The following is a 16310-nucleotide window of genomic DNA, read 5'->3' as shown; positions in this document are numbered from 1 at the left end:
ATCACATAAATATAAGAAAAATATTAATTGAAAGGAATTGATTCTAGATACGAAAAAAAAAATAATAATTGATATGCAAAAATATATATATATGTTAAGTAAATAAGTTTAGAGTCAAACATTTTATTTACCTCTCGATAATTAAATTGTTTTATTAAATAATATTTAGTATATTTATTGTTTTGGATATTTTCTGTTTTATCCCAAAAAATAATTTGTTCGTTAGCATTATTCTTTAACGGCATTTTGCATAATTTAATAAAAATTCATGTAAAATAAAATATTTATAGAAACGCACCATATGATAAAAAAAATTAATTTATCTTTCGTTATGAATTATTAAAAATTATCTCTTGAAAATTCTGTAAGTTGATAATTCATAATTATGCGGATCGATAAATACCTTATAAATATTCAATATTCTTAGTTACATTTTTACATTCATTAAAGGGATAGAATATTAATAAATTGAAAAGTTCAGTAACGGATATAATATATTAACATGTCATTCATATTATAATACGAGGCACAAATATTTTGAAACGACATATATTTTGAAGAATTACATAACGGTAAAACAATTAAAACAATGAATCAATAATTAAAAGGTATATTTTTAAATCATTAGAAACGATAAATTTTTAAGCACTTAAACTGGTGTGAATATTCAACGATGGCCGGCAACTCTAGAATATTAATTTGTAAATGGATAGAAAAGAGGACGATCGATCGTCAAAACTTTTGAATTTCTGGCGTGTTCTTAGATCCAATATTACTTTCCATTCGTGGTTTTAGTTTCTTTCCACTTTTGATCATCAGTCGCTGGACATTTCAATCAGCGAAATGTAATTGAATTTAAAAAGAAAAAAGTGAAGCTTCTTTCTTTCCTTTTTCTTTTTCATAAATATGTATGAATAATGTTATAAATATGTAGAATTCAATTATAAATATTATGATGGATAATAAAATCTGAACATCGAACACTCGTTTTTAATAAAATTTTTATAAATTACTTCTCTGAAAAGTTGATTCAAATCTTTAATGATTTAACAACTCATAGCCTTACAATATTTGTAATAATATTGCCATATCTATTATCAAATTAAATCTTCTATAATCTGATATAATTATACATATCTTTTATGATAAAGAAAAGAAACCAAATTCACATATAAAAATTAAATACAAGATTGAGATTATAATAAATCGAAACATATAAAGATCAAATTGAGTTTCGTTATAATAAAAAAAGAAAAAAAGTATAAAAATTGCCTGTTAATTCTCATATCGATAAATAACGAATTTTTATTTCGATATAATTTCCTCATACATTTCTGATCGAGTTCTCAGTTTCTTACGCGCTCATATTTCTCTCGATGTCGTCTCGGGACCGGAAACGTTATTACTTTTGACCACGTTCTCACTATGTCACTATGCCCATTTCTCTTGCCGCTGCGACGTCCAGCGATCTGTCAGCATATTTACTATGCATAGTAAAAATTTCACAAATCGAGAACACGTGGGCTGCACGTTAAACGGCAAACAAATTCGCATCGGGCCTCGTGTTAGTATTCAAAATATCTCTCCTCCCTCGACGAAAAATTAATACAGCGCGAGGGAGACATTAATCGCGGCTACAGCTGCAACTGTAACTTCACAGCTGCGATCGTCCAACGATATATCGACAAGGAATGGAGCGACTTGTTTTAATATTTCGACTCGATTCGATTTTTAGAACGCGAAACAAAAGAAAAATGATAGAATCTTATACCTTGTTGTAAATATGTTATGAAATTATACGAGATAAATACCATGATGTATACACACTATTCGTATTTCATTCGTTAGAAAGTGTTTAGAAAGTCGATTCTAGAGACCAAAACAAATATAAAACTATCGCTCGAGGCTTATTTACAATTTACAAAGAGACGTAGATATAATATATCTTCCTACTTACGATCCTCTGTATATTTTTTTAATGTTCGAATATATCATGTATAACATATAAAAAATCTGTTCTTTTTCAGATTTTTGGATTTTTGTAAAAAAAGCTTGATATCGTCTGAGAATTTTGCGAATAAAATAAAATGAATCGATAAATTTCAAATAACAAAAGAGAAAGAGAGAGAGAAAGAGAGATTAAATTTTAACTTATTTTGAAAGAAATTTGGATTTAATATATTCTGTTATTGAATACTTCCAAAAACTCTGAATCCATTCCTGAATAACTCAAGTTAAATTGGTATCGAATATTATACTCTGAAAGAAAAAAAATTTCGAGTACAATGCCCCCTTCGTTACAACGGACCCTTAATCGGATATCTATTTTTTTCGAACCCATTAAGAATAACTGGCAATCACTGGGGGAACGAGAAAAATGCGCTGCTCGCCCGAGGAAACGAAATAAAAAAGATCCATCTATCCTTTCCCCATCGTTTTTGTTTCCAATTAACTTCGATCGCTTTCGCGCAAATTCAATTGCTTCCATCATCAACGCGATTGTTGCGTTCGACTAAAACGCCCATCCAAATGTATTCGTACAAACGTTATCTCGATCGCGCGCCATCTTCGTTGGGCAACGATCTTGCATAACTATTCACTGAATGAATTAACGTCATCGATTTTTCGCAATCAAGATCCGATCGAGAGAAAGATATCTTATCATTGAAAGGAGGCAACGTTTGCTAGCTGACAAGTGCATTACAGTTGACATTTATTAATGATTTATTTATTCTCGATTTTGCAATAGAATATAATAGCTCGTGAAACAATTGGAAGGTATTCTTTTAGAGAAATTTATCTATTTTAAAAATCTTGATTTTAATTTGCGTTTATTTAAAGAATAATAGATTGTATAAGGGACAGTTCTTTCATCAAAAAGTCTTCAAAGTTTCAGTAATCCTTTAATTTTCTCTTCATTCTTTCTTCTCTATAATATTTTCTTTCTACGATATTTTTTTACTCTGAATATAATTTTGTTTTGGAAAATTTTTTATAATGACAATACAATAAGATGTGAATATTTTATACCGTTATTCTAATTTTGTTGATATTTTCAATTATAAAATTATATTTAAAAAAGAAAACATTAAAACTTTAAGGATCTATTAAATGAATCACTGGAAAATTAGAAAAATCAGAAAAATGCATCTATGTTGCATGTTTCTCTTATTTTCACAATTATTATTCCTTTCAATTTTCACTGTTTGGGAATAATATAGGAATTTACGATCGAACAAAAGCGTCTCTTTGATGTATATGATTCAAGTTAACAAAAGAAAAAATCCAAAACGAACACAATATTTCCAAGATAAAAGTTTCTTCATTATTTTTGGATCGAGCCAGTTAACGATTAATACAATGAAACAATCAATCATTAAAATTGTTGAAGAATTTTTTGTCAAAACGAATAACTCTTTTTAAAATCGTTAATAATTTTAAATAATAAAATAATAAATTTTAATTAATTGAATAATTCTTTAGCGGACCAATATTTAAAAATTTTAGCAAGACTTGTAAGTGATATCGATGATTATCGATAATTTATAATAATTTTAATTTAGAAAAAAATATATTAATCTTGATATCTGATATATTATAAATAGATTAGTATTTATTTTTTTAGATCAATTGAGAACCGTATATGAAATCCTTACTATAAAATTTTTAATGGCTGAAATCTTCCAAAGTCATGCAATCTGAAGAAGAAATTTTCAAAGAGATTTTGAAACTTTCTCGGTGTAATAACTTAGTAATGGAATTGCTAATGTGTACATATTTCAGAAATGTTTAACGATCCGAATAACTTTTCCGCGAAAGAGCTTTCACTACGATTCAAATTATCTCCAACTTATCGAAAAGTATAATAGGTTTCATTTCGTATGCAAATGCCAACAGGCAATCCGCGATATATATTTGAAAATTCATATATGTATATGTATGTGTACTTCAGTTTTATGAATTATATAAACGTATATTTCCCTACAAAGTTAGTAGGGAATTATTACTTCAAATTATACGAATGCGTTGCAAATTTAACTTGTTTGAAAATTAGTATAAATTATTCAGTTTTATTTTAAACCTGGACGAAAATACACATACGAAAGAAATTTCATACCATGATAATGAAATCTTAAAATTTTTTAAAAACAAAAATTTTTAACGCAGATAATGAACGTGATTTTTAATTATTTATCGCTTCAACCTATTACCTCTTGATATTAATTATCATTTTTAAAGATATAGAAAAATTTTTTTAAATACATTTAAGTTTAAAGGTTATCTTAAAAAACAAGATATAAAATAATGCACGAATCGGTTACCACCCAATAAATATCCTTACGTAATCTGGATTTGTAATAAATTTATTAAAAGATTTTTTTCAAAATTGTCTTCTCAAAATTCATCCATTGAAAATAATTAAATTTATTAAAATTAAAAAATAAATTTTAATAAATTATTATTAATAATTCCTTGCATAATAAATTTATGCTTTTGATACAATCTGTTCTGTATAATATTCCATTGTATAACATACAATTCATCTTTTTATAATGAAACAATTGATACTTCATTCAAATACTTCATTCAAATTACATTCAGTTAGTTTCAAGCCTCGAATCGAGCAACAAATATCATTTAACGATACATTTCCCCTCCAAATTCTAAATGGATAGATATTCACGATAATGCTTATTTTATCTAATGATATTTATGCATATAGCATGCATATAGTATTGGCAGAAAAACCGCAAACGAAGCCCAGCCTCGCAAAGGATCGAATGTTCCATAACCATAATAACATGCACACGTTCAAATTTTGCTTAATTTATATTCATTTCCGAATAACAGATTTAGAAATGACGAAACGATTCCTATTACAAGAGATCAAACCATAAATAATGATCTACGTTCTAATTCTAATTTCAAAAACCGATAAATATTAAATCGGTACAAAAATCAACCGATCATCCCGATCACCTAACAATATTCATACGCCTATCAAAAAGAAAACCGCAGTTATTTTTCGCAACTTTGAAACACGATTCGCAGAGGATCAAATCGGTTCGATCGACCATGAAAGCGCGCGCGCACATGCACACACCTGCACACGACTCATCTCCTCCCCCTGTTTTCGATATCGGCCCTCGTGCGCGAAATTCGCGCGAGTATCAACGAAAATTATTGCTCGCCCGCGACGCACAACAGATTCGCGAAACGAGTCGTTGTTACGCGTTTCCGTTTTGTCGAACCCCCGCGTTTCGAAATTTTCCACGATCGCGACCTCCCCCTCTCCCCCAGTTAATCGAATCGAATCAACGATTTTTCGATCCCTCCATCCACGCGAGCCGATGCATACCGGTGTTTACGACGCGGACAATTACGCGGAAATTTTGCACACCGCGAAATACGGCGCGACCGTATACACGGTTTTCGGTGTTTCCCATTCATGATAGCCACGGGCACGCGGATGGATGGTGAAGAGTGTCGCGGAGATTTTTGCGGCGCGGATCGGTCAACGGCTGCGTTTAAACTTGGGTGTTGCAGGATTTGCGGATTTTGATAGCCGAGGGATGGAGGACGAGAACGAGGATTGGAAATTTTAAATTGGAACGGGGATTTCGAGGGGGAAGGTTGTCGGCTTGGAATTTGAAAATTATGCGCGTATTAATTCTTCGATGTTTGGGGAGGGGGAATTGTTTGGATCGGTTGGTAATGGAGATTGAGCTTGTTTCGTTTTTTGCGCGAATGTTTAATGGATGATTATTCTAGTTGAAGATGCACTATCAGAATTCGAATGTAATTTATTCGAACTCGAAATAAAGATATATATATATGTATTAGGGATATGTTTGGAAAGTCGATTCCTTGAAAGAATGAAAGGATTTTCTCGCTCTGGCAGGAAGAATCTCTAAGGAGATGAAAATAAAAAAGACACAAAGATCGACAACGAAACTATACTTCCTATTTTATTTGTTTCACGAAATCCAAATTCTTTCTTTCACTTTCACGTCACTATATTTCGCATATTACACAAAATATTTCCAAAACTAATTCTATTAATTTTCAATTCTGTCTGTCGTTAAACAAGAGCAACAAGTTTAATCCAAGAAAAGACGAAAGGAAGCCGTTAAATAATACCACCCGTTTCGAACCACGGAGGATCCAATGCGCGAAATTGTGGCATAAAAAAGCGAAATAGTAACAAATAGGCATTCACGTGGAAAAATGTCAATGCCAGTCACCCAGAAGAGAAGGAATCGACTCCATCAGCAACCAACGAATCCACTCAAGTTTCAAAGATCCAGGATTTCGTAGGATGGCCGATACTTTTTTTCCCATCGTTCATGGACCAAGTGGAACAAGTCAGGTAACGACTCGGTCGTCGAAAAAGCGAACTTTTGTCACGGCCAATAGCGTTTCCTCGCAATTTGGTTCCATCAGTCGTTGGATGGTCGGTTGGATGTTCCTCGGGGCTAACAATCCAGCTCCTCCAGTGCGTTCATAACGCGATTTGCCATGTCCTTTCCCTTCGATTCGATTTCTTTTTTTTCCACGAGAAGAAAGAATCATCGATGAGTTTCTTTCGCTTCTTCCCTCGGGACTTGGTCGGTCAGCATTCCATCGTGCGTCTCTTCGAGGACGTTCGTCGAGATTAATCGTCGTGAAGGTGGTCTACTCGTGCGAGATGACGAAGATCGGTTGGACGTTCTTCGAGGCTATTGATGTGACACGTTGTCGTGGATGATAATGATGATGATGAGGGAAAGCTCAATGGGACAACCAGGAGCAATGTTTTTTATATATTTTCGATCTGTATATTGATGTATCCAAATGGAACAAGCTTCGAATCACGGTTAGGGATGGGAAAAGAATATTGTAAATTTATAATCTGGATATAAGTTTACGTGCTTTTATGCATTAGTGCATTCCTTTTTAAATAATTGAATAATTTTGATAGGATTAGTAGATGAAATAATTTTTTTAAAAGTATATATTGGTAAATTTTTATCTTGAATTTATCTGTTCGGAAGTTATTATAGTTAAAAGCCAGTTTTTAATTATTTTGCAACGTTTTTCTTCTATCTTCAATCGTTTGATATTGTTTGAAGATATAGTTTATTTTAATTCCAATGAGGCACCAGCAGGTATATATAAGTATATAATGGAAGTTTCGAAGTTGGTAGATATAATGGCGTGGTAAAGAATTTCTGATGATGATGAATATCGAAGAATACACTTGTATTATACGATATTTTATGATACAACAATTTAAACTTCTAATTTAAACTGTTTCATGAGATTATTGAGATATATTTCCAAAAAATATTAGTACGTATTAGTTTTTAAAATGAAAAAACTTTGAAATTTCTTTAAAATTTCTTCCTTTATATACCTGTGCTTCTAATTTCAAGAAAATATTCCCAATGAAAATAATATTCGAGAGTGAAAAGTAAATTATTTAAAATATTAAAAAAAATATTTAAAAAACATTTTTAAATAGTAATTGCATATATTGTTGCAATATTTCGAAAATTTTGTTGCATCAAAATATATATGTTATTCTGTTATTACTTTCTTGAATACAGTTCTAAAAAAAAATATGTTATATAAACGATGACATTCTGTTATCTATTTACAAATGTTGCTATTAACAAGAGTTATCGATAAGAAAACTTGTTTATGCGAATTTTTCTTTTTATTCTGAAAAATTTAAGCTCCATGAAAGAAGGAATAGTTTGTGATAATTTTTTAATACATAATATTTAATTCTATTCACATGATCATGAAATATCATAATCATTATTGATAAACAAACTGATATGTTTCAAAATGAATAAAAAATAAAAAAATGATTTCTAGTAAAGAAATACAATACAAAAATTAATAATTCCATAATCATAATTCTATTTATTATAATTGTACTTACGTTTCAGAATTATTATTAATACTCTTCTGTATTATCCTCTTGTGTATCAAGTTGGATAATACAGAATTCTATAGTATGAAGAGACATACAATTTTAAGTGTACTCTAAGTACAAGTATACCAAGTTTCCATCACAAAGTTTCTACATCCTCATCGTTGTCTAACTGTATATACTAACCGTGTTCGAAAGTATATCTTAACTTTAGTTTCAAACAAAAATGAGTATTTTCTGTATACATAGTAGAAATATTGAAATATATACCTCTGATTATATCCGGAATAATTTTATTTAACATAGAAAAATGTTTTTAGAATTTAAACAAATTGAATTATATAACTGTGATCAATGATGATAAATAAAACTTTGAGATATTATTCTTTTGATTATAATATACAAGAACTTGTTAGATAACTTGTTAGAACTGAATAAAAATCGATTGAGAGGTTATCACAAAAATTACATTATATATTCATGTAATTTTGAAAATATCCTACTCATCATTTCTTTTTGTTTTTTATTGAAATTTTTATTCGATAGTTCGATGCATTTCATATATAATTAATTGAAGACAGCTTTTATAATTAATTAAAATAGCTTAATAATGTAATTAATTAACTATTCTCTGATAAATTTAATCGAATTATTTTTGGAAAATGTATAATATATACATATATACGATGAAATGATATGCATTGAAATCTTCCTGTCCTTTCTATCTTTGCAAACAAACGTTTCAAGTAACGCAATAAAAATGTCGCGATTCAAGTATAATGGAATTTCTCATTGGATGGTTTCATTTTCACATTAATTCATGCAAAAAAGATAACGAAAGAAATTTTTAATTAAATTTAAAAGCAATACTGTAGCGTGAAAATGATTCGAATTCGTTTCAGAGAAAATTTAAATTTTTAAAAAGGTAAGAATAAATAAAACCAAAAATATCGTTTAATCGGTCACTTTTAAATTAAAAATTCAATATATATATATATTGAATTAAAATTAAAATTTCTCTAATAGTTTAGCAAGAATATCATTATTATGAATTCTATTAATCTTCAAAATAAAATCAATTAATTATTCAAAAATCACTAACAAAAAAAAAAAATAATTCATTCAAATTTGATTTCAATAAAATTGTAATCTTTGAATTTACAGACCCAAAAATTAGAACAATTCGAAAAATATTAAAAAGTATGAATAATTTTTTCATTATAAATCAATGTAATACATATAGTAAAGAGATACAATTGAATGTAAAACAATCTTCTAACAAGAACATACAAAGTTCGATCTTAAAGTGATATCGAGATAAATATTACGTTACACACTAATCGGAATTCAAGATTCATAAACAGATGACCAGCTTAAACGAAGTATCGCGACATAAGAAATTCCCGAATTAATTAATGCGAAAAGATTTCTATAGCTTTCGTTAGGAATATTAGAAGCATTGCAAACTATCTGCATCGAGTTTACGTAAATTTCAGCGTGAATAGGAATTTTCGACATTCCGCTTGTTATCGACCTCGAGTAGTTTCAATCGCAGCTCCTATTAATTTATCGCGTCTATAGACACCAAGTGTTACTGGCATATTGCATTCCACAGACGATGAAATATCTGTTCCCAAAATATCCTTTTCCAAACAATTAAAATTGCGCGAAAAATCCACTTCGCTATTTTCCACGTTTAATGTTAATTGATAATTGATCGTAACGATGATTGATAAACAATTTTGTAAAATCCAGTGTAGTACTAAGCCTAATATCTTGGATTATAGTTCTTGTATAATGGTGGAAAGTTTTGACAAGCGTGAACCTCTTGAATAACTACGTGAAGTCGGTGTGAATTTGTCGTGGTGAAACATTTTCTCCGACTTGAATAAATTAAGACGGAGAACGGTGTATTTGTAATCTGTAAGAAACTTTATGGAGCACGTATTTTATCCGAACACCTTTACTTACTGTCTCCATTTTAATAGTTGTTTCATGGTGAACTCTCACGAGACAATTTTTCACTTTTAAACTTGAAATTCTTTATAAATACCACGGTGAATTGAGTAAACAAGCAGGTGAATAATTACTTCATTTTGGAAGCGTTTAAATCGCGAAAGTTTCTGGAGATTGAAATTGGGATTGAATCGGTATAGATTCAACAGTATTGATGAAATGTATTCTTGTTGTACGAGATGGAGTGTATAATAAAGAGTTACATAATACAAATTATTTTGTTTCATTTTGAAATGTCGAATATAAACTTGCTTGTTTTTCTTCAATTCTTCAGCTTAAATGGTTAATAGAAGCCAATAATATAAAGTACAATAAATTTTTTGGAATTTGTTTGAAATTCAAACAACTCTTTCTTTTTATTTCCTTAATTCTTTTGATGATTGATATCGAATCTCACATTTAAAACACATAATATTAAAAAATTATACGTTAATTATAATTAACAAAAGATCATCATGGATCGAATCGAAAATCGAAGAGTAAATTAAAATAAGTAGAATAGATATTTTTAATCTTTCAACTAGGAATATGTACTCATAATAGACTTTTATTGATGACAACTGTTCATAAAATTTATCTTTCCTTAATTATAATAAATCCTTAATTTATAATAAATAATAAATGAGTTAATATCGATTTAATGGATAATATCAGTTTATCAATTTTAAACAAGACTTCACATGTAAAAAATCGTGAAAAATATAAATAAAAATTGTCAATAATCACGATTTCTCCTCAGTTAGAAGTATAAAAATAACGAAACTGTATTACGTTGTGCAACATGTCGACGCAATCAAGAGATTTGATATAGGATTTTTACAATTGCGTTTGAGCTAAATCTTTCGAGTAAAACGCTACAGGCATTAAGAATCAGAAGCGGATATCCGGTCAGTATATCTGAATCGCGCAATCACGAAATATCGATTGGCCGATTTAATTAAGCGCGAGTGCACTTCAAACACAATAGTCACACGGCAAACTAATCAAGCTCTGCCCACTCAAATTGATTATAATAAATTAATATTGATACTTTCCTAATTGCATCGGCTAATTTCGATGAATTGAACGTCAAGTTACATGATTTTATTTATCTTTCGATCGAAGTTTCGTGAATTCAAAGATTCGAATAACTTGATTCGATATAAAGATCAATATATGGAATGAGTCATTTAACTGTAAATTGAATTTAAATTGGTAAATTTATATTTAAAAAAATGTTTTAAATAAAAGTTTGTCAATACGAAAAGAACTAGTATGAGATAACGATTAATTTTTTTATATTTTGATTTTTCATCAAAATCATATGGAAGTCATCTTGAATTTTTTAATTTTAATGTATTTGAATATTCGAAAGAATATTAAATGTTTAATGAAAAATTATTAAGATACTATTATAATTATGTAAAGTTAAAATCTAATAATCCAATAAGACACACTTTCTAAAAAAAGAAAAAGAAAAATAGGGACATGTAAAAAGTAAAGTTTATCATAAGTCATATACTTAAAGATATGAAGGATCATATCGTAAAAAGTATTTTATGATATAACTCTAGAAATATTTGCACATTGACTGACTGCTTATGCATTAGTATTGATCGTAATGAACAATATTTCGATCCATTATCTAAATTAAAAGCAAATTAAAGATAATTATTGCTTTTTATTCTGTACATTTTTATAATTTTTTTACTCTTTAATCAATATTCTTACAAATCAAATATTATATTCAAATAATCAAAGAATTTAAAGTGACTTTCATATTTTGATAAAAAATGTTAAAATTTTTTATATAAAAAATTGTTTATAAGTAGATACAAGTAGAATAGGATTAAATGTAGCTTAAGAGAATAAGAAAATAATTATTTATTTGATGATTAACTATTGAATAAAGGAGAAATTTAAAATAAAAAAAAGTTATTTGAATATATATTTAGATATGCAAATGGTTTCCATTTCTTATTTGATAAAAATATTCCGTGTCATAATTCGTGCATTTGATATTGTATGAAGCTATAATGTCGATGGAATTGAAAAGGTTTATTGCTGAATGTAAAGTATAGTATCGGTAAAACGATAATTATAGGCATTAAAATGCAAAATGTGGCCATAATAAAAAAAATTTAAAGCTAACTTACTTCACCGTTGTAAAGAAAGTAAATATACAATAATTTAAACATGAAATCAAGTGTCTATTATTGTAAAACTTAGATAAAAATTTTCAACACAATAAATAAAAGAATATTAATAAGTGAAAACAAAATATAACTGTATTTCAAGGAATATCTATTATACTAATAAAAATCACGAGCAGGAAATTTATGAAAAAATTTGTTAACATCATTCGAAACAAACTTCACACGACGATATCATAGCAAAAATTCATATGTAAAATTGTCGAATATCAACATACTTGTTTAAAAGTGTCAAATACAAACCAATTTAAAAAAAGAATAAAAATATATATTTCCCTCTTTCTCTCTCTCTCTCAACAAAAGAAAACTAAAATTTCCACCTTTGTTCTCGTATTTCCAAGCATACAGAATTTTTCCAAACAAACTCTTCCCATAACACGTCCACATATACGATTCAAACGACCGAAACGATCTCTCCAAATTCCCATCACGTTATCGACAAAATCTTTATCCCTGCTCCGATCACCGGAAGAACAATTAAGAAGGCTACGTGTGCTCTCAGAAAGCGCAACTTTCAGAATAGAAACAACCGCGTTCCACCGCTAATTCAAGTCTTAATTGTAGACACTCGTTAAGGTTTGCGGATCTTCGTTAGCGCGACCTCTAACTTCAATCGGTTTATTAATGACGGACCTCGAGGTTGGGCATAGTGGGTGGTAAGATGGCGAAAGATGTGTATATAGATATATATATATATATAGAAGGAGCAAGCCGGTAATCACTTTCGTGGCAGACTTTAAGCTTTCAGACACGATCGGCCGTTATCCCGTCAATTTAACCCGTCTCACGACGTGATCCAAGGCGTCTAGCCCAGCGAAATCCTTTACCCTTCTTCTCCTTTCTCCCTGATCTGCTCTCCTCCTCCGTGCCACGCAGATCCCCGTTGGGAAAAGGATATAGGGAGGGATATCCATGCCCATCACCACCAGACGATGTCCTTATCCCGTGGATTTAGTTACGGTATCCAGGCGCAAACGATTGTCGATCAACGATAGGTTTATTAATTTTCTTCGTCGGACGAGCGAGGATCAATGTGCGTTCTTCGGTGAGGATTGCCCGTTTCACGATAATTTTTATGGTTGTTTATGATTTTATTACAATGATAGTTTTATACTTTTCAAACTCCAAAATTATTGATTCCAAAAGAAGTGAAGGGAAATGAAATTACGTAATATCTTTTTCGTCTAATCACAATTCTTCGTACTATAACAATTCCAATCATCGATTACAAAATAGGCTTAATAATTTATTATTTATTTACAGAAACAAGAATAAATTCTATTTATAAAACGTGTTAAGAGTCATTTGCGAAAAATTAAATTATATTCATAAAACGTGTTAAAATTTATTTATCAGACGAATAAAAGATTAAAAAGAACGTCATAAACAAACGTATCGACAAACCGTCAAAAAATGATATTTATCAAATATCGAAAAACTAAAAAAAGAGAAAAAAAGGGGGAAGGACATAAATAAAACTACATCCATTTTTCCGCACACGTATCGCCGTATTTAAGTAAATAATTATCGAACGACGTTGGATTTAACACTTTATAATTCCCTGCTGCGTACGTGGATTGTCCTGTATAAATCGCACATAATATTTCCTGTTTAACAGTCGACCGAGATTCAAAGTAAACACGATATTGACGGAGCGGACGATGATGATAAATCTCGTTATTTATTAATCTCTTGGCAAACTGTATAAATTATGCGCGCTCCTTTCTAATTCCCGCCATAAATAACTAATTACAAAGTTGAATTTTCCCGCGTGTGTAACACGCATACATGCGAACTGGAACTTCGATAAATATTTATAAACTTCCGTTCTATCGACTACTATTAAACGGTAATCGCGTTATTTGGACGAGACAGGACAGATCGAACAATGCCCGAGTTTCTTGCTTTAATTAATTAGTCACACCCCTGATGGATTGTTGTTACATCGAGTAAATTTCGCTACACGGGGATAACCCGTGATAAATCTCTGTCACGGCTCGATAGATAGACGTATAATTTATGGTTGGACACGAGGCGTGTATTCCAACAAGCGTGAAATCAATATATAAAAATATATATATATGTATATAAAGAGAAAGGGAAGAGAGAAAGAAGAGATATGAAGAAAGAGTGTGCTGCAATGAGTGTAACTGAAAACTGTTCTGATCGAATCGAAACTCGTTCTCATCCAGTACATTTTGAAAATAATCTTTTATAATGCGCGTGAAAAGAAGAATTTCCGTTGAATGAAATTTAATTCGATTTAATTTTATATACACGATATAAATTTTTTATTTATTGTATTATTTTATTGGGGAAAATCCATTTCTTTCAAAGAAGGGATTTTGAGATGAAGGGTTTTTAAATTAATCATTTAAATTATTTTGTCATTTCGTTATTGAATTATTATCTTAAAAAAAAATAAATCATCTTTTTATTGTTACATTTGAAAGATTAAAAAAGGATTTTTCATTTGCTTAATCCTTTATAATCCAATTTATTTTTATATCCATGAAAAAAGTCATACAGTTTTATAATTAATTTATTCTTTCGAAAAATTTTTCGACTATAATTAAAGAATTCAATGCAAAAGAGATATATCATATTCATATATGTTTGAAAGAAATCAAGTTGAAGAAAGCTTTATTTTTATAAGGAACACGAAATCATATTTTTTTTAAATAATGAGAAAAAGAAGTTTAAAAGAAAGATATTTAAAACTTCGTTCGAATCTTCGTGATTCTTCTTTTTTTTACGTTAGAACCAATACTATATTCCATAATAAAATAAATTTCGACACAAAAATTTCTTCTACAAAAATTACATAATGTTGTTACAAAACTCTGCATTTTGTTACATATGTTGCAGTTCTTCTATATTCGCTATCAGAGAGTTTCGCACAGACCATTCTGTCCAAAATGCATACTACTTTTCTTTTTCCATGTCCCTTTTCCATGTTTTTATTTTTCGTTACAACACAGTTACAAACGTTAATTATGCAGCAAACTATGCAGTAATTTTAGACTTTAAAACACTGAGAATGTAGTATTTTTCAGTTCACCATTCTCCTAAGCATTTCATCGTTTTAAGAAATGAAACGAAATAAAATCCACACGAAATATATTCTGCTTCCACACACAAACATCCATGTTGTCTTATGCGTATAATTTTTTTAATTATTTCTTGGAAATTTAAGCATTTATTGATCTCACCTTTCTTGAACCTTTTTTATTTCACCCAATAAAAATTTTTTTCCTAGTACGACTATTTAAGGTTCAAGTATTTATGATGAGATTTCAGTGTATATTGGACGTAATATTTATCTTTTGATCCTCTTTCATCAACAGGGAAAATTCCATAGTAATTCTTTTCTTCTCGTAATACATATTTTTACGTATAAATCATTTTGATTAAACAAAAATATATTTCTATAAATTTATAATCTTTAATTACACAAGATCTCAAGCTAGTAATCAAATATTAAATAAATTCTTCTTTCGCAATCTTTCGAGTTCCAAGTTCTTCAAATCGCAAATTATCTTCCTTCGCAATTCTAAAACCATTTCATATTTTTATCATCGAATCATCTTCACATTTAACTATTACACATATCTCGTTCAACGCAATTGCAAAGATAGTTTCAAAAGAGACTTCAAGAATACCTTTCCTCCTCGCTCGTGTAGGAAACGAAATATCGTGTTCCACGATTCGTCAGTTCCAACGTGTCGAGCATATTTTCACGGCGATATAGCAACGGGTGGCTGGATAGATATAGCAACGTTAATATCTTTTCACCGGGCACAAAAAGGAAAAGAAAAAAAGGAGAAAGAAAAAAAAAAGGCTCGAGGAGTTATGGCCAGTTTATCAGGGGCTAATCCAGATTAATCTGCGGCAATTTTTTTTATCGGCAACGACATTCCTATGGCCGCGAGACTGCATCGTGTTCGGCCAAGCTTAGGTGTGAAATTTATGGAGCCGCGTAGACACGCTTACACCCCCGCGGGAATATTCGTCTTTCGACCCTCTTCGCCCAAACCCTCCTTCAACCCTCCCACGAAAGGATATGGCTTCCACCTTCTCCTGGTGATAATATAATATGCAGAGGCGCACGTACACGCGCTCACGGGCCACCGGCCACGAAGATGCGGTGCACCGATGTGTCAGGACAGGCTGGCAATAGA

The 16310-nt window shown here is 30.0% G+C and overlaps 1 protein-coding gene and 1 long non-coding RNA gene across 3 annotated transcripts in view; both read right to left on the bottom strand.

The window, feature by feature from the left end:
- Positions 1-16310, bottom strand: part of LOC107995467 (FK506-binding protein 2) — a 99055-nt gene that overhangs the window by 46925 nt on the left and 35820 nt on the right. The gene's annotated exons all lie outside the window — the stretch shown is intronic.
- Positions 1-16310, bottom strand: part of LOC133666212 (uncharacterized) — a 47423-nt gene that overhangs the window by 19151 nt on the left and 11962 nt on the right. The gene's annotated exons all lie outside the window — the stretch shown is intronic.

Source organism: Apis cerana, linkage group LG6 (assembly GCF_029169275.1).
Source record: "Apis cerana isolate GH-2021 linkage group LG6, AcerK_1.0, whole genome shotgun sequence".
NCBI lineage: Eukaryota > Metazoa > Arthropoda > Insecta > Hymenoptera > Apidae > Apis > Apis cerana.
The sequence above is the reverse complement of the archived record's forward strand: the minus strand, read 5'-3'. Positions and strand labels throughout refer to the sequence as shown.